Source organism: Topomyia yanbarensis, chromosome 1 (genome assembly GCF_030247195.1).
Source record: "Topomyia yanbarensis strain Yona2022 chromosome 1, ASM3024719v1, whole genome shotgun sequence".
NCBI lineage: Eukaryota > Metazoa > Arthropoda > Insecta > Diptera > Culicidae > Topomyia > Topomyia yanbarensis.
This window is the reverse complement of record NC_080670.1, coordinates 34665128-34692278: the sequence shown is the minus strand read 5'-3', so window position 1 is coordinate 34692278 and position 27151 is coordinate 34665128. Positions and strand designations below refer to the sequence as shown.

At 37.5% G+C, this 27151-nt stretch overlaps 1 protein-coding gene across 1 annotated transcript in view; it reads right to left on the bottom strand.

Annotated features, from left to right (window-relative positions):
• The window catches only part of LOC131677354 (5-hydroxytryptamine receptor 1-like), a 162464-nt gene that overhangs the window by 24485 nt on the left and 110828 nt on the right, over nucleotides 1-27151 (bottom strand). The window contains exon 3 of the mRNA XM_058957112.1: nucleotides 14568-14609. The gene's annotated coding sequence lies outside the window, so the exon portion shown is untranslated. The remainder of the gene's footprint in view (nucleotides 1-14567; nucleotides 14610-27151) is intronic.

The window sequence follows — 27151 nt, the reverse complement described above, 5'->3', positions numbered from 1 at the left end:
GTGCAGAAAAATGTCATCCAAGATGCCTTGACCTTCACTGAACACGCCAAGCGCAAAACCGCAATGAACGTCGTCTATACTCTGAAGCGGCAGGGACGCACTTTGTATGGATTTGGAAGTTGAAAAGGTAGAACTCACTTGTATCATTATAAAAAAGGCCCTTTTCATGGCCACCAAAACCATTTCAAAGAATAAGTTTGCATTTTCTGTTTCATGGACTGTTTCTCCCTGGAGAGCAATTTGGGTTAAACCCTAAATTATGATTTATTTCAGTACGTAAATTGCAAATATGGTCAGAAACAAACTGGAGTGAAGTGGAAAACATTTTTACTAGGCGCATTCAAAAAAGGTTCCAATTCTCAAACATTTTACCAAGGTGCCGTATTACATTACTCTCTTTACCCTGAGTGTTCGATAATCTCCGTAGTGGAAACACAATTTCAATTTTGTTCTTTATCAAAAATATGTCGTCGACCAACAAAGGGGTGGAGCTACGACGAACACATATTGAGGACAACACAAAAAAGGACGAGCTTACATTGTGCTGTAGTCAGGTATAAAAACTCAGCATGCTGTTGCTCACGATCAGTTCGTTTCCAGCATCAGCATACAGCAGTTCGTTTGCAGCATCTCCCGCAAAATTCAAACCGCAGTCCGCGTGCTGCTGTCAGAAGAGTTGGCCAAGCACGCCGTCTTCGATGGCACCAAAACTGTTACCATATACACCAGCTCCAAGTAAATTTCGAACACTGCCCAAAGAAAAGGCCCTTTTCAGGGCCATCAATTTATCGACAAAGAATGAAATTGAAGTTTTGTTATTACAAGCATCAGCTTGTCAAGAGCGTTGGATGGTAAGTGAGCCACTTGTGAACAATACCGTCGCTTTCACGAGAATGGCACAAAAGTTATTTGTGATTTATAAACATTTTAGTGTAATGATTCAATTTACAAAAATCGAACGTTTTCTAACGTTTCGATATAGGTGCTCCGTTTCAAAATTTTCGGCCAGAATGCTGCCTGTTTTTTCAAACGTGAAAATCTGCTGTTGTATTGAATGAAAACCTTCGATTTTTGCGCTGATTGGAAATAGTTGTGACTAATTCTGTAGAATGTACAATTACTGAAATAACGGATTTTGTGAAAGCAGTGGTTGGTCCGTACGATTCGATTCCAAGCGAGCCAGACTAGTTTTCGTTGGAAGGTCCACCTCTGACAATAGAAGTAAACTATTTTATATTGAATTCAACTACAACTTCCTTGAAAACAGCACAGCTAAAAAACTTTTGGGAAAAACGCGCAAACCTAAATTTTCTACTATAATGGAAACTGCCTGTGCCCAGCCGCACTGCATCATCAAGATTGATAGTAATTCAAGCCGGGAGGAAAGAGGTTGTAAGGCAATGGAAAACGAAAATTTCATTTATATCTTACTGCAATATAATTGGCTGGTCCTGAAAAGAACTTGTTGGTTTGTGGTTTATATTGGGTCACAATTTAGGCCTGCTCGATTGCTGATAGCTGTGAATTTCTCGCAGGGCGACAGTTTCTGTTCAGTAGTGATGAGGCTTCCTAACGCCAACCGTGACTGGGGCACTTTTACGCGGCCTTCGTTGCTTACTGCTTGCGGGGAGGCTTTCCTCCGGTGGACTTACGAGCGGTATGTTTGGTACGGGCCATTTATCAACAAAGAATCGAATTGAAATTTTGTTATTACAAGCATCCGAAAGTAGCTTGCCAAGAGCGTTCGATGGCAAGTGAGCTACTTGTGAACAATATCGTAGATTTCACGTAGAATGACACAAAATAAAAAGTTATCATTTGTTTGTTTGTTTACAGTTTCGTGTTTACTAGGCGCATTCAAAAACGGTTTCAATTCTCAAACATTTTACCAAAGTGCCGTATTACATTACTCTTTTTACCCTGAGTGTTCGATAACCTCCGTATTGGAAACACAATTTCAATTTTGTTCTTTATCAAAAATATGTGGTCGACCAACAAAGGGGTGGAGCTACGAAGAACACATATTGAGGACAACACAAAAAAGGACGAGCTTACATTGTGCTGTAGTCAGGTATAAAAACTCAGCATGCTGTTGTTCACGATCAGTTCGTTTGCAGCATCTCCCGCAAAATTCAAACCGCAGTCCGTTTGCTGCTGTCAGAAGAGTTGGCCAAGCACGCCGTCTTCGATGGCACCAAAACTGTTACCATATACACCAGCACCAAGTAAATTTCGAACACTGCCCAAAGAAAAGGCCCTTTTTAGGGCCATCAATTTATCGACAAAGAATCGAATTGAAATTTTATTACAAGCATCAGAAAGTGGCTTGCCAAGAGCGTTGGATGGTAAGTGAGCCACTTGTGAACAATATCGTCGCTTTCAAGTAGAATGGCACAAAATAAAAAAGTTATTTGTGTGATTTGTAGACAGGTTAGTGTAATGATTCAATTTACAAAAATGTAGAATGTTCAATTACTGAAAATAACAGATTTTGTGAAAGCAGTGGTTGGTCCATACAATTCGATTCCAAACGAGCCAGACGTTTTCGTTGGAAGGTCCATCTCTGACAATAGAAATAAACTATTTTATTTTGAATTCAACTACAACTTCTTTGAAAACAGCACAGCTAAAAAACTTTTGGGAAAAACGAGCAAACCTAAATTTTCCACCATAATAAAAACTAGTGCCCTCGCCGCACAGCATCATCAAGATTGATAGTTATTCAAGCCGGGAGGAAAGGGAGAGGGAGGTTGTAAGGCAATGGAAAATTTCATTTATAATAATAATACTTTATAATTGGCTGGTTCTGAAAACAACTTGTTGGTTTGTGGTTTATTTTGGGTCACAATTTAGGCCCGCTCGATTTCTGATAGCTGTGAATTTTTCGCAGGGCGACTGTTTCTGTTCGGTAGCGATGAGGCTCTTAACGCCAACCGTGACTGGTCCACTTTTACACGGCCTTCGTTGCCAACCAGCCCCCTGTCAAGGACGACGTCTCTGTACAGCCAGCATCACTGCCATGAAAGGCAAAACATTGATTTTGAACCGAATGATTAGAAGCTGTATTTAGTTACAAAATGTCGATTAAATTAAATTATTAAATCATCCCACAAGATGCAAAACGTCGTGTGGAATGCTTGAATATCGAGCATAGTGCCGAACATAATTCTTTGTTTGGGGCTTTATAGCTATAACGCCCCATATATGTCGGTCGCTGTCAAACTCCATATGATGGTATAGGGTTGCCAGGGGGTTGTTGCCAACTGCTTGCGGGGAGCTATTCCTCCGGTGGACTTACGATAATTGATAATTCCAAAAATACTCCAAATAAACTATGAATGTGCTAAAGTCGACAAAATCGCATAGAAATTGCTTATTCCAGAGCAGAATTTACCGGTCTAAAGTGTATTCTACTTCACTCCGGTTATGTCTCTGACATTACCCACCCATCTTTTTTCCTCTGTGTGGTTTATTTTTCTACGAACAGGAATGTCGAGGAATTTTTGAATATTGATGACTTTAGCTGCTCAAATCTAAAACGGAGCGCCGCTTCCGATCGCTTTCTGTATGTGGATCCAGAGCTGCCAGCATTTCCTATGGTGATATCTGTTTTGCATTATCCTCCCCTGCATCTTGTGTTTGGGGCAAATTGCCTAACGTATGACTGAAAAATTTCCGAATATTTTAGTAGATCCAACTTCGAAAGCATAATTGACATCCTGTCGAATATTAACTGGAATGAAATCCTTGACAATGATGATGCCAATGTTTCAGTTGAAGCTTTTTTGAATATCATGAGCTACGCCAGCGATCGCTGTGTACCCAAACGAATCTGTAAAAATTCTAGGCAATAACCATGGCAAACTGCCTAGTAGAAAAGATTCAAAACGTCTGAAAGGGACGCACTAAAAAGTACTCCAAGTACGTCATACGACAACACTACGCGCAGATAAACCAGATGTATAAAAACAATTAGTCAGAACGCAGTCTGTTCGCAATACATTCTGGAAGCATATAAACGAAAGAAGAAAGGAAGTAGGGTTGCCTTCATCTATGAACTATGGAGAGTGTACAAGTTCGAGTATACAGGAAAACTTGTCAGCTTTTTCTGACAAGTTCTCAAGTGTTTTTTTCTAATGAAATCTTAACACGGCAACAAATCACACGTGTAGCTTCTAATGTGCCTGTCTCAAGCCAATCATTGAACCATATTAACGTCGAAAATGTTGAAATGTTATTAGTTATTTCTTACTATGTATTTTGAAACAATTACAACATAGTTACAAAACTTTTAAACTCTCTGTACGATTATTGTTCAATTGCTGTCCGATGCATATATTTCTCAAAGAGCGAAAAATAGTATTTTTCTAATTTTTTTTCTAAATTATAGACTCATAAATCCAAGTATTTTTGTATCCATTTTAATAAGCTTTTGATATCATGGTGGTACCTGTGAGCTGAATAATAACAGAGTGCTACCCCTACTCATGACAAGGTTGGCAACATTGTCAGATGATGTGGTGCCATCATCGATCTACTTTATCGGCGTCACATCCGGGTAAGAAAGTGAGCGCGCAGGCTTGCAATCATTTCGCGTCAATCTTGTGAAGGTAAGTAATATTTCGTCCGACCAGTCGACTTCCGTGCCGAGTGATTTCCTTGCAGTAATTAATGATGGGTAGCCTCACATACCTTACATCCTAAGCGAACGGGATATTTACAGTACCAATTTATATGGGAATTTGCTGTGTGGCCGCACTCTTCAATAAAATAGCAGCCGATGGGAAGCTTGTACCTTTCATTTGAGACTATGTTTGTGCAAATCGGTCCAGCTTTCTCTGAGAAACAGAGGTGACATTATTTTCCACATACACACATACATACACACAGACATTTTCCGATCTCGACGAACTGAATCGAATGGTATATGACACACGGCTGTCCGGCCGGGATTAGGTTGGCCATGTTCAGAGTGATTGCATAACCTTTCTATACGAGAAAGGCAAAAAACACATAGGCACACACACAGATATTTGCCGAACTCGACGAACTGAGTCGATTGGTATAAATGACTCAGCCCACCGGGCATCGATTGGTTTTCAGAGTGCTTGCCTTTCTATAGAAGAAATGCAAAACCAGTAAAACTTTTTAAAGATAATTCATAAATTATGTAAAGCAAAAATTTCCCCTCGCCCCCCCCCCATGCAACACATTGTCACATTGTCCTCTAGTACATAAATTATTTAAAAAAATATTTTTTCTTCAGTAAAACATGTTACGCTATGTTTTACCTTACTCCTCTTCCCCATATGTCACATTTTGTCGTACCCCCCACCTCTCCGCTCCATAAATGTTTAACGTTATTTATGTATGACCCCGTTTTGCTTCTCATGTCATTTTTCTTATATTTTTACGAATGAACCATAAAGTACCATAAAACACACGTGTCATTAAATTGTCATGAAAATACCACAAAAATACCAAAAACTTCGTAAATATTTAGCATAGAAATAATACAAATACCTTAACAGTATCATTAAAGTACCATAAAAACAAAATAAAACTTTATAAACGTATAATAAATATAATATAACAATATAACAATACTACTAAAGCACCGCAAAATACCGTCAAAGTGAAACATACTAAAAGTTCCATAAAAAGACAAAAAAAGAGATTTTTATGTGTGAAAAAATTACAAATTTCATTCAACAAATAAAATGGCCGGGAGACAAATTTATTTATTGAATTCAATAAAACTTATTTAATGTTCCAATTGTAACCGATCAGGGTAACAATTTGGCACTGGGTGGAAATATACCTATTTGTCGGTATACACTCCGTAGAGTGTATTTGTTTACATGTAAAATTATGCTCACCGCTGTTCGGTACCGTTCACTTTTTCTTGTAAATTTTGCTCATTTTCGCGTATGTGAACGGTTTTGTTCGTGCAGCTAGGTTAGATAATAGTTGTTTTATGTTTGTGAATAAGTAACATAGGGATTAGATACGCCACCGCTCTCTTTTTGCTGAAAAATGTGTGCTGATAACGGATCGGCGATGACAGCTATGCGGAGAGTGTTTGTTTTGGTCGAGTGCGAAAGGCGGCCATCGTGATATGAGAGAAAGTGACGAACCACGGCGATAGACAGACGTTTATAAGTTTCTCGGGAGTTTTCCGCTACTAGAAAAACGTTCCAGTGCGCGTGTGCGACGGTAACAATCCCGTTCGAAAAGTGCCTACCCGTGGTTCGAGTACTCGAGTGTTTTATTGTCGGGACAGCGAAAAGGAAGCTAAGCGCCAAGGAGCAACTCGCTTCCCCGGTTAATTATAAAGGACCCAGAAGACCCCTTTCCGCTCTCGCTGTGAAGGATCAGCCGAACCAGCCTAGCTCTCCTTCACAGCTAAACGCCAAGGAGAGCGAAGCAGGGTGGCCAAAGGTGCCCCCTGGGAAATACAGTGCGGTGACTTCTGAGATATCTCGTTGGGAGCGAGTAGATCCGGCGATTATTCGCCATTGTCGCTAGGGAGGTTCCAAAAAAGAAGCCAAGCTCACCTCCCTTGCTAAAAGTCAAGCACCGCTGCCGGAGCAGCCAACGACACCAGCACGAGAACGCGGCCGTTGTAGTCCCGGCCAGTCGGAAGAAACCGTCCGCCTTCCCAACAGCAGCAGTTTGCCGAGCAGCACACAGTGCAGGAAGATAGTAAGAGAGGAATAAAAGTCGGTAAATTTAGTAATTTATTTGATTGTTTACTTTTGTTATTTGTTGTTACGAAAATCCTAAATTCCGGTATAGGCACTCAGGCCGCCCTGAAAAGATGTGTCCGCCGGGCAAACAAGAACCCGAGTAGTGGGTAAACCCCTACTTACATTTACTTACACAATGAAAAATGTCATTGTTTTGTTTTATAATCAACAATAAATTATAAAAAAGTACCATAAAAATAAAGTAAACAAAGTGACACAAGTCCGTTCATCTCTGAAGAACTAGTCATATCCATCAATTAAAATGCGATGGAGACGCTTAATTTTTTGTAAAATTATCCATTCAAAGAATCGAAATGGACTTGGAAAATGGAATGTCATAGCAGTATATTGTAAATTAAGTATTGCTAATAAATTCAGTTGTTTAACATGATTGATTGTAGCTCATTTCTACACTCCAATAAATATCGTTCCGCTTGTTAACAAAGTAATTGATAGTAGGATGTGTCCAAATCACCTTTTTTTTCAAATCTGGCAACATTAACCCAGCTGTGAAAATGTAAAAATCAACCGCATCAGATTTCCCTTACACAGAATCACTATCACGATCTGCCTTCGCCAACACTCAGAGCACTCCGTTCTGCTCTATCTACGCAATTTATCCGCAATTTATCGAACGCCCCCGTTGATGCCCCTAACTTTAATCGCATCATTGAGTCTATCACCGAAAATCGATTTTCTTTCCGACGACGGCGGCACCGTCACCGCAGAACTGTCCTCTACCACCAGTTGCAGGAAGAAGAAGGAAAGCTCAAATCTTCGGCTTCACTTTACCGAATTGATGACTCGATCTTATTTCGCTTATATCAATTTAATCTAGATTTGTCGGGACCGGTAGTAATCCGACTGGTAGCTATTAAGGAGTTGAACGTTGATTCGATACAGACTTTTGATGAAATATTGGCACTTTTTGGATTTGTAGACCTATCGTACCCTTCAGTTTGGAGACTAAAGTGATTTACGCAGATCCAGTCAAATTAATCCACAGCCTTTTGTCAATTCATCAGGATTTCCTCAACTTAGTCCGCATCCACATTCTGCTGCATTGCAAGAAAAACTCTAAGATGTATGATTACAAAGGTTTTCTACCATTTAATTCCACTATGTTAAAAAAATTTAGTGGAATTAAATGGAAGAAAACCTTTGAAATAATACGTACATTCCACTAAGACACTATCGCGTATGCATTCTAAGATGTATATTATACGTAGATAAAAATGTGAATTGTTTGAAGTTTAAAATGTGTGTAGTTTATATAAAACAAAAAGCTCAACAACCGCTCATTCCACTTCACATGACATTCGATCAATTGCGGTAGGACCATATATCAAGAAATTCAGCTAGTTCTGGCTGACATTTCCCACAATAAAATAAATCTCCTGACAAAAACGCACACATAGATCCCTAAATCGGAAATCAGTCCCAATAAGTTTTAGTCGTTCCAGTTCAGTTGAGGTGAATAATGCGAATAGAAAAATCAGCTGATTTCGTTAAATTATGTACAAAAAGGAAGGCAATACAACCTTGGAACAGTATCATGTGAGAACGTCTTGAGCTGGGATAAATTCCACAATCTAAAATCTGCACCAGAGGCATGTTTTTTGTACCAAAAGAGAAGGAGCCGCCGGATAGAGGAAAGCTGGCAGTGAATTTATTTCATTTTTCCAATTTCAATCCCTTCTGTGGAACCCCTTTCTTCTCTTAGTCAAGCTGATCGGTTCGATTGAAATCAATTTGACTATTGGAACAATGCAAAAAAAAATAGAATTGGGTGAACACTTGCATACTACAATACTACATGCTCGACGTCTTTGATTAAACTTTTACTACGTGATGGTTCCTTTGTCTGGTGGGTACTGGCGCTGATCTAACAAGTCAGTCAACCGTGGTGTGCTCGAGTTCCGATCAGGATTCACAGTGTTTGTAGAATTATTGCTCCATGTAAATTGTCTTATGTGATGCAAAAGTCAAATTCAGCAGTGGCCTGGCAGTTTTTTTTCTACAACATTCTTTGTAGAAGAATTTGTTCCTTTCACCCCGTATTATTGAAATTTCATTAGAATTGAAGATTTCAATAGCTATTTCAGACATAACAACATGATTGAGGGTGATCTTTTTAAATTGGAGGGTGTTTGTCGATATATTGTAGTGTTCGATTCTATATTAATCAGATAATTAGCCATCTATCTATATACGAAATCAATAAAATAATCATATTCCACTAAGTTATTCCGCGTTGAATCATCCCTTCGTTAACACGAACTTCTCGAACAGCACAACTAATCAATAGAATTGATTCGTTTCCCCATTTATGATCTTCACCATTCATAATCCATTCGAAACAGCTAATTTTGGATAGTCTTTGAAGGCGAACCGCCGAACAAATTCCGCTGTCACATCTGCTGACAGGAAACCACCACCACCAGCAGGCGACGGCGGCAACCAGCAGCGTAACTACCATCAGCCATATCTCCGCCCCGTTCCAACCGGCTAATACTGGCTGTAACGTGTAAACACACATTCATCTGCCAATTTTCGGCATGCTTCATCCGGCGTCCGCACAGAACCATAGCGAGCGGGCCGCAGTTGGTCCCGGCGGGTCCCAGGCCCGAGCAATTAAGCTGACATACTTTAATTAAAAGAGATTATAAATAAATTGTAGCAAAACGCGCTGGCACACGAATCATTCTCACTGGCAGCGGACACAAATCATCCGCAGCATCCCCTTCCGTTGTGAAAAGAGGCCCATCCAACGATAGTTTTCCCTGCGGTTGGGGAAAAACTGCGCACTACCCGACCGGGCGATGGTTGATTTTCTACCCGCTGTGGCAATGTTTTATAATTATTGCAACAACTTTATTGTTTCTCCGTAAATCCAATGATTTAAACAGAAGATTACAACGGACAGCGTGTCCAGCTGTTTAAATTACCACATCGACATGGACGATTCCAGAGATTCAGGAAAACTTTCGTCGTCCAGCAAGAACGACGTCCCGTGGTAGTTCTTCGTCATCCACCGGCACTGCGATCTCACGATCGCTATCTGCTCGTCCGTGTACTCTGGGGACTGAGTCTTCTTCCGACAGATGATGTCCTCCATCTTGAAGGTTCGGCCGGCGTGACGCAAACTCGTTCCGTCCTTTTTATCTACTTTTTCACAGCTTCCTTCTTCTTCGTCATTATCTTCGCCGGACGGCTACTATCGGCCTTCCGCTCCACGCTCAGGGATGCTAGGATCCGGTAAACTGTACTCACGGGTACGTTTTCGTCTCGAAAGGTGTCTACCGGAAAGTGTTTTCCACGATGAGCATCCGTTTCGTGAAACCGTACAACACGCTCGTGGAGTGCTTGCTGTTTTGATGCCATCTTCTCTTGGAGAGAAAAAAATTAAAAGTCGCTCTGTTTCAATCCATTTAAAGTCACAAATATACTTTATGTGTCTAACGCTTGAATTTGTCCAATCCAACGTCATAGGAATCAGCTTAATCGGTGTTGTCTGACAGTCGTGCATCGTTCGCTGTCTTAAAATTAACAAATAGTTGGTAAATCAGCAAGTTATGCAACTTCCGGAAATAATGCAGGGTTTATCATAGGGTGAGCACCTGATCCGTCGTTGTTGATTCTTCTTGTTATATTCTTGTTATGTGGCGACAAAGAATTGTACCTCCGAGCCTGGTCTGCTAAACAGAACATTGGACAGTACTCTATATGCGGCATTGAGGCTCGATATGCCTCAATAGTTATAACACTCAAGTTTACTGCCCTTTTGTGGATCGGACATCCATTTCATCTCATTCACGCAGTGGATCGCTTTGTACAGCCGTTGTGGCTTCTAAATTTTAGATATTTGACCGGATTTTCTTTTTGACTGATATTCAAGAAGGTATAATTCGAGTGTTTTCATAACCGCAAATAAACATCCACATATACGAATCGAAAACCAATTTACAATTGGTATTTCAGTACATGTCTGTTCAGTTTATCAATTATTACAAACCAATGCAACGTTAGATCACAGAGAACAGACGTCCATCTTCAGCATTCAACTTGTGTAAAATCTCTAACGGTTTCGAAGGTAGTTGGGATATCCCAACTAGTTGGGATATCTATAGTTGGTTTTTTTGTGGCTGAGTGCGACAGAATTGACAGCGGTTATTCCTCTACCCAGTCAAACTAGTCCGGAACCGGTTCGGACTTCCAGCATGAATTCCAGCTCAAATGCATCAACCGATAGAGTCGGAAACGGTTGAGCAAGATTCCATACTGAATCCATTCAGTATGGAATTCCATCGTATATTAATTCAAATGTTTACACACGTTTTTTAAATATTTTTGTTCGATCATGGATGTCTGTTTTCTGTGGTTACATAGAGTATACATGCTTTTACTCATATTAGACGAATTTAGCACCCTCTCAGATTTTAATGAAACTTTCTGCACACGAAGACTTTGTCACAAAGAGCCACTTTGCTTACTTTGTTTTTCCAAAAATGATCTATACTGTCTTTTGAACAGGGCCAAACTTTTTAACCAATTTTTTTCAAATGACTATAGTCTAAAAATGACAAATCCTACAAAACACTGTTGTAGGAGTGATTTTTACAAAGTTAGTCAAATTTTTGAATAAAAATATTGAAAAAATTCTTCATCGACTCCTACACTGAAAAAAATCGATTTTAAAAATTTAAAGTGGATTTACAAAAAAACACCATTTTTGATTTGGATGAAAATTTGTTCCAAGATAGGTAATTATGTTTCCTACCTACCGTCAAAATTTCAAGTTGGACACTTTCAAGGAAAAAAAAGTTATTTGAAAAAAACTTTTCCTTGTCCAAATTGAGTTTTTTTCTTCAGTATATTTTTAACGAAAACTAAACCAATGAAAGTCATAATCATCTCAGAATCCAATAAAACTCAGTTTGTGAGAAGATATTGTCTAATCTAGCAACTAAGTATATTTTTATTAAGGGGTTACAAATCTTTTCATTTTTTCATAAAATCGATTTTTTTTATTGCTTTATCTGAAAGTACAACTCTTCGAGAATGTTTTCCCAGTTTTTATAGAGATCTGAGAAATAGATCGAAAGTTACAGCGCTTCCAAGCGCGCTTCGTCTACCAATAGCAGTGGTAATTCGAAATTTTAAACTCGATTATCTCGAAATGTCGTATTACTTAAAATGGTTTTTCCGTGATCACGATTGCCGAAAATCTACTCAATCGATCTTCTTAATTTTTTTCAATTGATCGTAATTAATTTTTCTCGTACTTTAACGATTGCTTTTTATGCATAATTTTTTGTTTCATTTATAAGAATTTTTTAATACAATTTTTAGAGCTTAAAACAGCGATTTTTTACTAAAAATGTTCTCAAATGCAGGAAAACACAATTATTTATTTAACTAATCGTTAAGGTACGAGGAATACTCATATACTAATGCAATTTTTTGAGTTTTGGGATTTTAGATGATCTAATGTTTTTCAATCTTGATCACCGCAAACCTCTTAAATAAAAAAGGGTTTCGGGGAAAAAGCCATAACTCCGTGAAATATCAATATATTTTTATAAACTTATGCTTGTTTATTTCACTGAAAAATATAATATCAAAATACTATAATTTTTATGTAATGAAATCATTGCTTTATGTCTTTACGTAAATTCAAACTTTCTTGACATTTTTATCCCAAAAAGGTATGTAACCCCTTAATTAAGAATCCCATTGAAAAGATTTTATGTCATTAAACAAATATTCAATTATTACTTCTTTATTTTCTTGTTAAATGATGAGGAAGGATCAGAGAAAGAAATAACCACCACAAGATTATTTATTCAATTTTACATAATTATATATTTATTTTTATTTATAACATTTGTTTAAAACTATTTTCATGCATGTTATTTTGTATTATTTCTATACAAGGAAAATATTTTTGGTTCAACTTCTGAATTACAATACCTTTTCGCCTCTACTTTGCCAACAAAACTGTGGAATTTCTGAGTATCAGATATTGTTTTGACGTTATTATACAGTTCTTAGAGTTCTTCTGACATTTTGTAGTACTGTTCAATTAATATGTAGCAGAAAATTAATTTTTGATATTTTTATCAGTTTGTTCAATTGCCCAGTTAGATAACTTTCGGGGAGTTGTCGTGGTATTTTCATAGTCGCGAGCAAGACTGGCTCCTTTTGCCATTCGCTTGAGAGTGCCATCAATAGCATCACAGGGTCCTTTTCCATGGGATGTTGCAAAAAATGCCATTCTGCACTTAATTCGTACTTTGACTGGAATCTACTCAAGCTTGCGAAGTTTTTCTTATTTTTGTATTGTGCTGCTGCTCCATCAGACATAAAATAAATTTTAGAAAAGTTTGTCAATTGTTTCATAAAATTTATCATTTTTGAAATGAACAAATGAACTGCAGTCTTCCAGTATTTCAGTCTTCATTCAAGTTCGTTATAAATAAATACCAAATTCGTTACTGATACTTTTTGCATGTATAAGGAAACTAGCAGTTGGGAAAATGGATTCTTAGATGATTATGACTTTCATTGGTTTAATTTTCGATGAAAATACACCGAAGAAAAAAATTCAGTTTGGACAAGGAATAGTTTTTTTTAAATAACTTTTTTTCCTTGAAAGTGCCAACTTGAAATTTGGACGGTAGGTAGGGAACATAATTACCTATCTTGGAACAAATTTTCATCCAAATCAAAAATGGTGTTTTTTTGTAAATCGACTTTAAATTTTTAAAATCGATTTTTTCAGTGTAGGAGTCGATGAAGAATTTTTTCAATATTTTTATTCAAAAATTTATCATTATTATCATATTACTACTCAGGATCAATAATCATTTATGTTTTATGTTATTGTTTTGTTTCATGACCTTCGTGATTGTATTGTTTTAGTTCTCGTATTGGTGGTTAAATTTCAATCGAGAGAAAATATAGAAGAGACATACTCACTCTATCTCATCTTTATACGTACATACTGTTGGCTGAGCGTAAAACGCGTCCCTGCTAAGGGTAATAATCGATGCGATTAGCCGCTCAAAGCACATTCGCCCAACTCTAACTTCATTATCATACCAAAAAAATCCTCTAAGAAGCAAAATAGGTATCAATACCTATTAGATCGCTGATTCATAATGGTTTGTAACTTACCCTCTCATATTTTGATACATATTAGAGATCGATTTATCATAAAGTGTACCAATATATGGGCGTCATGTTAGCCATGTTCAAAATCCAGTTCTTGGAGATTTTTTGAAACCATTCCAAAAACGATGCGCATTTCTAAACATGTCGTTTTTATCACAGATAAGCGAATCAATCATAATCAGTTTTTTGATCAAACTATATCTGTTATTTGCGTTCGCTGGTTCTTATGGAGCATCTTCTTTCCCTTTCATATTTCGAAATTTCTTTTTTCTAGAATATCAAAAAATGGCTCATCTCTGTACATCCGTATTATGCAAAAGTACGTCCGTAAACCACTCTCCAAGTGGGCGATGATAGCACAAGCAATGTAAACGGTGTGCAACGTGAGTTCGAAATTTGCATTGCAAACCACTAGTCAAACGAATAGAGTCGTCGGCTAGAGACAGCTCGATGTGTAGAATGTGCAACGCGACCACCCAGTTACTATGATCCCGGGAACTATTAGTTCGACTGTCTGAGATGTGAATACACCATGCGCATTCTATGAATTATTGACTTTCCCTTTAAAATTTTGCATCAAGTGTGCACATGTGATCGAAGCCAAAAAACACCGTCAACCATCCTGCAGCCTGTGGAACCTACCTACTATCGCTGCTGCAAACCGCCGTCCACAAGATGGGAAATCTGAAATGGAAAGCAAACAAAAATTACCATTACAAAAAGTATGTTTACATGAACGATGTGCGAAAAACATGAGGCAAAAATAGCAAGACTCCAGCGAGCGAGCATTTTTCCACTTGCTGAGGAAACGACCGAACCAAAAGTATCGAATTGCTTTAAATGACTGGCATTATAGTTGTTGATGGTAATTATGCCGCAGATAATAAAGCCATTGTAATGTAGGGATACTTATCGATGGAAAAAAATTCCGATCTTATTTTTGCAATATCATAAAAAGTAGCACAGGAACCGACAGGGGAATTAAAAGCAACCAGTGTATATCTATTATTACTGACATGTAGTAGAAGACGAATATTATACAAACTCTTTCTTTAGGAATTTCTTACTTTTCCAGGTAAATTCTCAAAAGATAGAATAACTTTTTTGGGTTTAAAAGGAGCAAAGGAACCAACTCTACGCTAATCCTACAGGTTGCAGTTTGGCTCAACTGGAGCGTTATCCGCACATTCCCCGTAAAGCCGCATCAATTGAGGAAAGACAAGTTTTTCGCCATTTGCATGGATGGAAACTTCTTTTGTTCGACGTCGCAACCCTCAATCCCATTGTCTTTATAGAGCCCACATCCCGGGAAATTTACGCCCCAAAGAACAAAGAAGGAATTAGGAATATTACAATGGCAGTCAACTTTAAACAAACAGGCTTTGTGGAATCACGACAGCGGCTAAAGACATCAGTTTACAAACAATATAATCACAATCACACACCCGCCGACACCGTATACAGTCTAGGGCCCCCCGGGCGTGAAAGAAATATTGTTGCAGAAAAAAAACGTTCAGGATTTTTCTTCTCGCTGTCCAGCGACGCTCCTCCAAGCTAACAGCCAGTTATTGCGAATCCCCCTTCCCGACGTTCACGAGAAGGAAAAATTTGATTGTTTTCATTTGACTCCGTAGAAAGTAAGGGCTGTTTTATTAATAAAACACAGTCGCTCGACCTCCGTCGGTGGTTCTGTGATGGAGGGGACAAGAGCAGAACACAGAACCAGAAAATGAAAATTCAATGCGCGAACCGAAAGAAGTTCCCCCTCTGTGCGAGAGGTGCATATTTTTCCCGCTCTTCCCGAGTGAAAGATTGTAACAAAATGTTAGCCGAACTGTATCTTTCGGTGTTATTCGTCGTATTGTTTTTTTAGTAAGGCTGGATGCTACGAGCACTACCATAGCTGGAACAATAATCCAAATGAATAAACGAAATCTCAAATCTAAAATTTGATTTGGTAAACGCGTTTGACACTGACAGGTAAATAACACTAGTTTACAAATTTTGGGTTAATTGCATGAAGTTAAGAAAAAAGGTGTTTTCTAAGTCAATTTTGGGTCGCTGAGCACGAAAATCATGTCCATTTTCCTTTTCAAAAAACCGTTTTTGTGATTTTTTGAAAAAGGTGTTTTTGAGCACTTTTTGCAGTTTTTGGTCAATATCTCAGGAACAAGTCTTCCGATTAACACAAATGACTCACCATTCGAAAGGTATTGATGTACCTATTTCAAAAATGTGTAACATGTTAGGATAAAATATAAACAATTTAGGGTTAAGAGCAACCAAAGTCACAAAAAGTAGTGTTTGGTAAAATTACTAATTTTTAGTTGATTTTTCATAAAAAAAATAAATCAGCAAAAAAATCTTTTAAAGTCCTATGTGACAGTCAAACTTCTCACGTGAATTTTAAGCCTAAGATCACGAAAATCCGACAAAAACTGATGATGTTATTAAGCACCGAGTGAAAATTGCTCTTTTTTCACATATCTCTTTTCGTCTTAAATAAGATTACACTAGATTAATTTTGGGTCGCTGAATACGACAATAATACTATATTTCTCTTTCAAAGAAGTTCGAGTTCAAAAAAAACGTTTTTCTTTTGCTTCCGCTTTTTTGTTTTTGCTCTATTTTTTATTACAGAAAAATAATTTTTTCATATTTTCAACAGATTTTAACCATTTTAAAGTAATCACGATAAGCTAAGAAGAAATGTGTTTCCTCAGTTAATTTTGGATCGCTGAATACGAAAACCAAGTCCATTTTTTTTTTCAAGGAAGCATTTTCAAGATTTCTTTGAAAAAGGTGTTTTGGGCACTATTTTAGTTATTTGTCAATATCTTGTTCAAATAAGATCCGATCGAAACATTTCGAAAGGTATTGATGTGTCCTTTCCGAAAATGTATAATATGCGTAGATCAAATCTCGACAAACATATGATTACGCCTTAAAAGCCAACTGTCAAAATTCTCTTTGAAAGGAAATTGTCACAGATATTTATAGTAAACAAAAGAAAATAAATTTCTCTTGCATTAACTGCTATGAACTACGTTTAGCCAGTAACGGTTTGTCCGGAATTTCCTTTCAATGAGAATTTTGACAGTTGGCTTTTAAGCTGTAATCGTATGTTTGTCGAGAAATGTACATTTATTATGATTACAACCGACCAAAGTAAAAAAAATCTTATGTTCGACATATTTGCATATTTCTAGTAAATTTTTTATAATAAATGAAGGACAGAAGAAAATTCTTTTAGAATCTAATGAAATAAATATTCTTTTCGCATAAATTTTAAGACAATGGTCACAAAAATCGGATGAAAATGTGGATGGTATGAAGCACTGAGTGAAAATTGTAACTTTTTATTTTTCGCACAATCATTCTTTCGGCTGAAATAATCTTCTATACTTGATAGTTATTGTTTGTGTTGGGTACCGTCTTCTCGAGCTTGCATCCATCCATCCTGCGGCATTTGAATGGTTTTGGATTTTTCATTGTACAACTTAGTGCTCTTTTTAAAATGTAAAAATATCGTTGGAAAAGTTTTGTCTGTGGTAAGTACATATTTAACAAATTAAAGGAATTTTCACCTTCTGCTTCAACAGGCTTCACAGCAGATTCTCAGTTCACAGAATATTACGTGGCTAGTGCTACGATCCCACTGATACTCCTTCCCGATAGGGACTCGAATATTTGACGACTGGCTTATGAGACCAGTGCTACATCCTCTAAACCGCCGCACCAGGGCAGGGTCCGCTAAAATCATAAAATTTCCATTACGCTCAATGTGCCATAGCATCAACATTTTCCATCCGATGTTAGTGATATTAGGCTTAAAATTAACGTAAACATATTATCTGTCATCTAAGATTCTAAAAGGTCCGAAAGAAAAATTTGTTTTTCGGTAAAAAAAATCATTTAAAAATGAGTAACTTTTAAAAATGGTCAAAAATGCACTTTTTTTTAAACATTGGTCGCTTGCAGCACTAAAAATTTTACATATGATCGACACATATTATATGTTTTTGGAAAGGGCATCTCGGCACCTTTCAACCTGCATACCGACTAAATTAATTGAATGATTTTGACACGAAATATTGACTAAAAACTACAAAAAGTGCTCAAAAACGAAAATCACAAAATCGCTTCTTTGAACAAAAAAATTAATGTTGTTTTCGTGTTAAGTGACCCGAAATTAGTCTAAAAAATACTTTTTCTTGAAGCTTCATTTTTCTTGTAAACTAGTGTAATTGTTCTATTTTTGAGAATTGTTGTCACTCTTACCTACACTCTTTTTTTTGATTTTGATTATAAAGGTTTTAACCTTAGGGTCAGCTGCCTCTTTTCGGGTTAGAGATATCTCTTTTTGGAAAAATCTCTAACCCTATGTACGAGTTTGGGGATCGATTCCAAGTGAGCTGCGTACAAGGCAATCGATTTACCAACTACTATGTCCTTCCCCCATACCCACACTCTGATATCAAATGTATATTGTTTATTGCTTCGAAAGTTGGATTTTTGATGCACTTTGCTATCACACTTTTCTCACGGCTGCCAAATGAAACGATATGAAATCGACAAAAATAACTTTTTCGAGCAAATCTTAGCGTTAAAGCCAACTGTAAAAATTCTCTATGAGTGCGAATGTCGGACAAATCATTACTGGCCGAAGACAGTTCACAGCAGTTAATAAAAGAGAATATATTTCCATACTAACCTTGCAAAAGGGCGAATAAGATTTGTAAACAAACAACAATTGAAATTACTTCTACGAAGGGTAAAAATTTACATTAACGCATATGTTTCATGAAATTCCACTCTGCAGCAGACTAATGAGCGAAACAAGTTTGTTTACAAAAAACACTTTCGCCCTTTTGACGAATTAATATTGATTTCTCTTTTGTTTACTACCAACCTAGGGTTGCCACTATTTTTCAAAGGATATCTGGCAGATCAACTAAAAATGTCTGGCAAAATCTGTCACTTAACAGCGACCTCAAAGTCATCGAAATTTATCAATCGATTTTTGATAAATTTGGTAAAATATTCCCCAAATTTCCAAAATGTGTGTGTAAACACTTCTATAATTTAAAAATCTGGCAGAATGAGAGGTTTGTCTTTTTGTCTGGAAGCTTCAAAAAACTCTGGCTGTGCCAGATAAATCTGGCATAATGGCATCCCTGCCAACCAGGGATGCATGAAGCACAGCACGAGAGCCTAACACGAGCTGAGCGGCCGCTTTGAACGAACCAAAAGCAATAAGCACTGACACCTCTCGTGCTAGGTAACCTTCGTGCTCGAGCTGTAGGATTCGAAGAGCTAGCACAACGAGTTAGCACGATAAGCTAGCACCATGAGCCAGCTCGGTAAGCTGGCACGAGCAAGCTCGGTGAGCTATCTCAGTGAGCTAGCTCAGTGAGCTAGCACGAGTTAACTCAATGAGCTGGCACGGTAAGCTTGTCCGATGAGCTAGAACGGTGCAGTAGTGTAAGCCAAAGAGAATAGGGAAAGAGGCGAATAGTGTGAAGCCGAAAATACCTTATTGAGCAGACCAATCGTGCAATGTAAATAAACATTACTCATGCCTGAGTTGGACGAGATAAGTATTGTACATCTATCAAAAAGAAATTTGAATTTTCGTCAGAATTTAGTTCAATCATGATTTTAAGGTGCATTCTAGACTATATGTATTAGTAAAAACAAGCTTTAGAATTATTTCATCTCTTTGTTTCAAAATGCACATCATTTGATTAACAAATCCAACGATCGACATACGGTTTCTTTTCAAAATATAATAGGAGTAATTTAAAGTGCTGTCTGTGGAAGCGGTTGCCAAAATTCTAGTGTTGAAATCATCATAAAGGGAGTGTTGCCGTTTTGACTGATTTTCACTCTTTTCACTATTCTCTTTGGTGTAAGCTATGGAACGAAAGAATAGGACAAAGCAAGAACTATACGTTGGCGGATGTGCGAAAGGTTGCTGAAAAAACGATGCAGGCATCATTACTCACACTAACGCGTTGTTTTTTTTATTCTGCTTTGCTATAGCTGAGCTATAGCTCCGTGCTGCGTGCTAGCTATCACCGTGCTAGCGAGGGATCTCGCTCATCGGTGCTCGTGCTACTTGCTAACTCTAGCTCATCGGAAAACAGCGCAAGCACTAGCTCAATGCATTTAACGCTGACACATTATGAGTCAGTGCACATCAACAGGACACGGAGCAGCACCGTTCTTGTGCATGCCTCCTACCAACATCTGCGATTGGAAAATAACGGTTTGTCCGAAATTTACAGTCAAACTAATCTTTGACAGTGTGATTATACGCCCTAATCATATGTTTGTCGAGAAATATATTATAAAAACCGTGAGACTGGCAGCCATGCTAACCTACCTGATAGTAAAAGTAAGAAGACGTGTGTTTTTGACATTTCTTAATGTCAAAAATCTGTCAGGTCAAAGTTGCACTTTTGATCATCTTTCAGGACGGCGCCGATGGTTGGGTGGTAAGCGTGACCGCCACCCACCCCAGTTGGTCTGGGTTCAATCCCAGTCGAGGTCGTTGAGATTTTTCAGAGGTGAGAAAAATCTGAGGTCACGCCTTCCTTCGGAAGGGAAGTAAAGCCGTTGGTCCCCGGTCCATGAGTTGATGGGTCGATATCCAATCCAGATAGTGGGAGTGTCACCTCTCTGGCGTCGGTGTTTGGCCTCGTAGCGGAAATAGGCCGACGGAAAATAAACAGAATTGGAAGAAGAAGAAGAAGATCATCTTTCAAACTGTGCCGTTCGATTTGGTGTAAACTATACAATAACACAAATCGTCACGAAATGTACGCTGTTTTAATTTTGCAATTTCGCTTTGCTCGGGTTGGCACCCAGGCGATAGAGTGGAGAATCAAAATTGCTTTTCCACGCTTTATCCCTTAAAATTGAAATGGAGTACCCACCGTTTTCGGAGTATGTACTTATTGGCCTGTCCCATTTCGCAGTTTGTGATTACTTTTGTGTTTGTACGGCGAATTACACCCCTGCCTACTGCTCTACCGCTGCTGGCGAATACGAGAATCTCGATCCCAGACCGGGCAGACTGCTACTGCGTGGGGTCATTTTCATGTGGATTGTGTCGGAAAAAATGGTAGAGACAACCGTAGCTCATTTGATGGTTGTTGATAGTAGGCTATTTTGGAAACGTGTTTGCTTTTGTGCCTGTATACTAGATTGGTTCTAATTTAAATGGATGAAATTATTTTCAGTTGAAGACAAGCTCCACCAAGCTCACTGATTTCTTTTATAGTCATTAGAAGTTGTGCAAAATTTGGTAGCGATCGGTTTTGTCTACGGTCCCTTCAAATTCCAAATTCTATATGGAAATTAATATGGAAAACCGGGTAATATTGAAAATAAATTCTCAAAAAATCACTCCAACAACCAATTAATGTGAAGAATATATATTTCTAAAGGTATTGTTTCAGTGAACATATTCATAGAATATTTCAATTCTGTCAAAATTCATTCGAAATTGTCATTAAGTCACAAAGCTGCACGATTTTGAAACAAGTGTATTTTGTTATTAATCATGGCAGCCCGGTTTGAATAGCTGCATCCAGGGATGCTAACGGTACCGGTAATCTACATTTTTCCGGTGCATTTACATTTGCACAAGCCGTACAGCACGCTACAGCGACGCATCACTACTGCTCTTGCCAGAACGGCAGACAAACCGAGTACACTTTTCCGTTTTGTTTTGCTGCTGTATAACGACGCTGAATCTCCCTGTATAAAGACTCGACACGTCTATCGTTTGTTTACCATTTATCTGTCAGTGTCATTCCAATCGAACACGAGACCTGTCAATGGCCCTCGTTCCAGAAGGATTCGAAGCGTTTTTCTTCGGCTTGAGGGCTTTTGACAGGTCTCGTGCTCGATTGGAATGACACTTACAGATAAATAATAAGAATAAGATAGTGATGACGAGTCTTTATCCAAAGGGATTCAGCGTCTTTACTGCTGTACTTCGACTGCTTGGTGAGAGTGTGGCGTGGTAAAGTTTGTACTCTCGCGTTGTACACTTTTCTCTATCTCTGCATAGTCAAAGGGAGAGGTCCCCACACGAAAGTGTTGATGCCGGTCGTGGCGTAAATGAACCGCAATTATTGTCGTCGTTTGTGATTAAAAATATTAAATAGATTAAAAATATTAAAAAGTGTAAAATAAGGAAAGAGAAGCTGTATAATATTTTATGCAGCAATATTTTTTTATCGTGTTACTGCTTTGCTTACAGGCTGCCGTACAGCGCTTGGCGTCCTGCACTAGTGAACGACAGCAGCGTCGTATGAGAAAGGAGAATGTAGGCAGACAAATTACAGCCTTAGAAAAGATAGGCATTTTGCATCCTTGGTCGTAGTAGTAGTTGCGTTAAAATGCATCGTATCGGTAGCGACAGCGCCGACCACCTCGCGTGTTGTGCTTTCTCAACCCTTTTGTTCATATGCGTGCACATGTTTATTTTACCTCGTTCAATACCGATGAAGTATACATAGGTGTGGCAGATCACACGGTTTGTTAACGTTGGAAACTAAAAATATGTGAACAATCCAGAAGCACAAGGCATCGACGCAAGAGCGTGCATACGATTCAATGGGAGCGGAACGAACGGTATGACGAAAGCATGTCGATTTATTCTGATAGTACTAACACCAATCATGTAAGATTCATCTTATGAATGCCAAAGTGCCGTATCAGCCGCGCGTTTTTTTAAAAGGCCAACAACCATACTGTCGAAATTTACTTTGAGGGAAAATTCCGGACAAACCATAAATCGCCGGCAGTAGACGAAAGAAAAAAACTTTTCTCATTCATAAAATGTTAACATCCACTCTTGCTGAGTTACGGTTTGTCCGGAATTTTCTCTCAAGGTGATTTTTAGTAGTATGCTTATTGGCCATTTACAAAAACACGCGACATTTGTCGATACGTTCGATAACTGTGTTGGTATCGACTTCATAGTATGGTCAAATACAAATATGTATAATTTGTATTTGGTATGGTATACGTGGAAATGTGTAAGGTTCTTTCGATGACTCAACCGATTTAGGAATGATTGCTACCCTCAATTAAAGCAGTGGTCGATGACAAGAAATTTAACTTCGTGAGCCGCTGCCGGATAATGTCTCGGATGAACGATGCCACGGTTCCTTTCTTTTTTTCTTTACTTCTCTTCACTGAGTAGGAAAAATGGTTAGGTAAGTTTCCTGAATTCCTTCCGCAGGTAGGAGATAAGAAAATATAAAAGTGAAGAATTTGTAAGTTCTCTATGAGCATGGTCTAACTTATGTGTAGAGAAACATGGGGAGACTTGACCAAGCGCGAGATTCAACAATTATCAATAACGTGTTCTATTTGATTCTTAATTTTTTTAAAATATTTTCATACTTGCTGCAATCCTATCAGGTAATTTTAAATGTTGGAGCGAAAAATCCTTTCCTCATAGAAATTATTCCGTAATTCATGAAATTGTGTTGAATGATGAAGATTTTAATCAAATTTTGAACGGACATATTTACTAGAGTAATTATTTTCATAGAACTCATATATTATGTTATTCCTAATGAAGTAGTGAAATGATTCTACATTAATAGGAACATTGAAATAATTATTTATAAGATCAGCACGACATTGTACGTAAGAGCTAATGTTGGGGAGAATTGACCAAGATTTTATGGCGAGACTTGTCCAAGAGGCAATAAGCTGAAGAAAGATACAAAATTTCTGATATTTACTTTTCTGTGGTACCTACTGTGAATTTTTATCACGCTACAAAAATATCCCACCTTAAACATCAGTCTATATCTTCATAGTACTAGTCAACAAAGTTAGCAATCATATGGCTGATTTCGTGACGTGTCAACATACAATGTAATCAGTACAGTTAATCCCAAAAAAGAAATGCATTTAAAAAATCTAAATCTATGAAATACAATCCTTTCATATATTTTACTAGTACCAAGAACCTTGAAAATATGAAGAAAAAAAAACGATTACAGCATATTTTATGCCATTAGTTTTTTGTTCTGATATTTCAAACTTCTCTTGGTCAATCCCTACGCCTTGGTTAAGTCTCTGTTGCAGACTTGAAAAAAACCTGTTTTAATCCACCTAGCGGTGCAATTGTGCCTTTCTCAATCATGAACACGAGAATGTTTGCGTTGTTTATATTCATTAAAAGCTTTCAAATGCATATATTACATTTTATTATTATACATGACATGACAAATATACAAGAAAAGAAATCATTATTCGAGTTCTAAAATTTTGTAAAAGAAAAAACAGCCACGGTACTATTGAACTGAAAAAAGGTGCGAAATCGGCAGTCCCAAAAAGTCGATTCCTATAAAAAAAAATTGTTTTTCGTGATAACATAAAATCTCGACATTTCATGCATTTTAAAGATGTTTGGCATCAAAAATACGAATCCGATTTCTAAAATTTCATGGGGTCCCCCCCTTGAAAAAATTTTTTAGTTCCGGCTTATATGGGAATTTCATATGTGACCGGACGGTTCAGTCTGTATTTCCGGAACCATATAAGCGATCCGTGCGAAATTTTATAGATATCTGTGGGGATAATATAGCTATCATTTGGGACTAAGTTTGTGAAAATCGGCCCATTTCCGAGAAACTGATATGAGTTTGCTAGTTTTGAAAGATGGCCGCTTTTCCCGGGCACTTAGGGAACCGTCTATGGTGGTCAATGTAGTCAACGAAAGTTTGTTTGGCCGTCGGTGACCTAGAACTGCAAGTTTAAGTTGTTTGAGAGACATTTTAGCGAAATTTTTACCTTTTTTGCTGTCATCGGAGTATCTGTTTGAATCACAATTTGCTATGTGATCGCACGCCACAACCCGTAACTCCGGAACCGGAAGTCGGTTCGGAATAAAATTTAATAGCCATTTACTTATTTCATTTGAGACTAAGTTTGGTTGATTCTGTCTAACCATCTTCGAGAAACCGATGTGACTGTTATTGTGAATTTGGATGCTTCGGCCGGGGCTTCCGGAACATCATCGGTTTTGGAAGGCCAATGTGACCAAAGAGACTTTGAATGGCTATTAGTGACCTAGTACTGCAAATCGAAGCAGTTGTGGTCACATTTTGGAAAAAAATTTCACCATTATACATTCATTGCAAAATTTATTAAAATCGACATTTTCTAAGTGATCGTACTCATCACCCTGTAATTCCGGAACCGGAAGTCGGATTCATTAGAAATTCAATAGCAGCCTATGGGAACGTTGCACCTTTCATTTGGAACTAAGTTTGTGAAAATCGGTTCAGCCATCTCTGAGAAAAGTGAGTGAGATTGTGTTCGCGTACACACACACACACAGACGCACATACCCACATACACACACATACGTACACACAGGCATTTGCCGAACTCGACGAACTGAATCGAATGGTATATGTCATTCGGCCCTCCGGGCCTCCGTTAAACAGTCGGTTTTCAGAGCAACCTTTCTATTGAGAAAGGCAAAACGACCACAGAAAAACTTTTATATAATTTACAATTGATTGCACAGTACATTTCAACAATTTTAGAAGAATTGAAAACTTTTTTGGAGATTTACTTTGGATTAACTGAAATTTTAGTCAAGTCTCCTCGTGTTTCCCTATATACCAAACCAATACACTAGGTAAACTACATTTATTTTGCACAGTATTTTCCACGAAATGTTGGTGAATGAGATTCTCACAATTAACAAGCCCTTCTAAAACAAACTCCTATTCCTGAAACATCTATGAAAATAGTATGGGTTCCCTGCACTTTCGCTGGTAGATGTTTAACTAACATTCCTTCCCTTCCTCGGCGATTATAAGGACATCGCCAGGTGTACGCTGTGTTGCTTGTTCCACTAAGAAGAAGAAGAAGAAGCGGTAATCCCAAAAAAATTTCTTGTGACTCGGTATGGTAGATATCTCGTACAATATTAGCTGATCATTGTGCAATCGTATATGCTATACTATGCTATGCTAATATCCATTTTATTTATTTTATTTATTTTATTTATTTTATTTATTTTATTTATTTTATTTATTTTATTTATTTTATTTATTTTATTTATTTTATTTATTTTATTTATTTTATTTATTTTATTTATTTTATTTATTTTATTTATTTTATTTATTTTATTTATTTTATTTATTTTATTTATTTTATTTCTTTCATTTTTTATTTTAATTTTAATGATAGAGGTTCTAACCTGCTTTATTACCCCCTTAGCATAAATTCCCCTTAACCCTTTATAAGGCCCAGAGTTTGTGGCTATTAATGGATGTTATATTAATAGAAACACGATTCTTTCACTTAGTTTAGAATATATTTACATTTATTGCATAATAAAAACTGTTTTGAAAATATACTTGGTACCGCCCGTTAGAAAACGTCAGTCTTCGTAATGTTTGATATATGTCCAACGAGATTGGCAGAAATATAAAGACAAATCGAGCTGGATCGGAAATTCAGAAAAAAATTAAGGTAGGTTACTGGTTATTACCTGATTAACAGTAAATAACCCCTGGATTCTGAGGATAGGTTGAAAAATGAGACCACAGACTACAGACATTCATTTATTCGTTTTATTTTTTTCTTTGCAATTTTTACTACTCGTAAACCAAATTTTCGAATTAAAAATAGTTGTTTTAACAAATTTGCATCACCAACTTATAGGGTCTAGAGTATTTTTTTTTCAAAATCCAGCTAATTTTATTGTCCAAAAGGAAATTGCCGTATTTTTTCAAAATCTCTTCACCAATCTAACACTTTTCACTGTATCTCAATAAAAAGTAATAAGAAGAGTTGCCAGCAAGGATAGGAAGAATCGCATCGTTTTACGTTCACTCAAGGCTCATGCACACTCACCTACCTCCGATGCTTTATTCTGTTTTTCTTGTTTATGAGTGTGCATCTGTTGAGCGCCCGATCGACCAAAGCCAAGTGAATATGGTATCTCACATGTTCGTATTTTTTCTCTCTTACGCTCACCTTGGATCGCTTCGATTTAGATTCTTTCCGATACTTGTTCAGAATTGTATCCGAACAATGATGAGCGGATCCGTTCGACAATGCGATTCTTCCTCAAAAATTTGGATCGCGATCTATGTTCGCCTAATTCGAAATCGATTCAATTCCCACCGCATGCGAGCGGGAGCGGTGCTTGCGATTATTTGCATTGA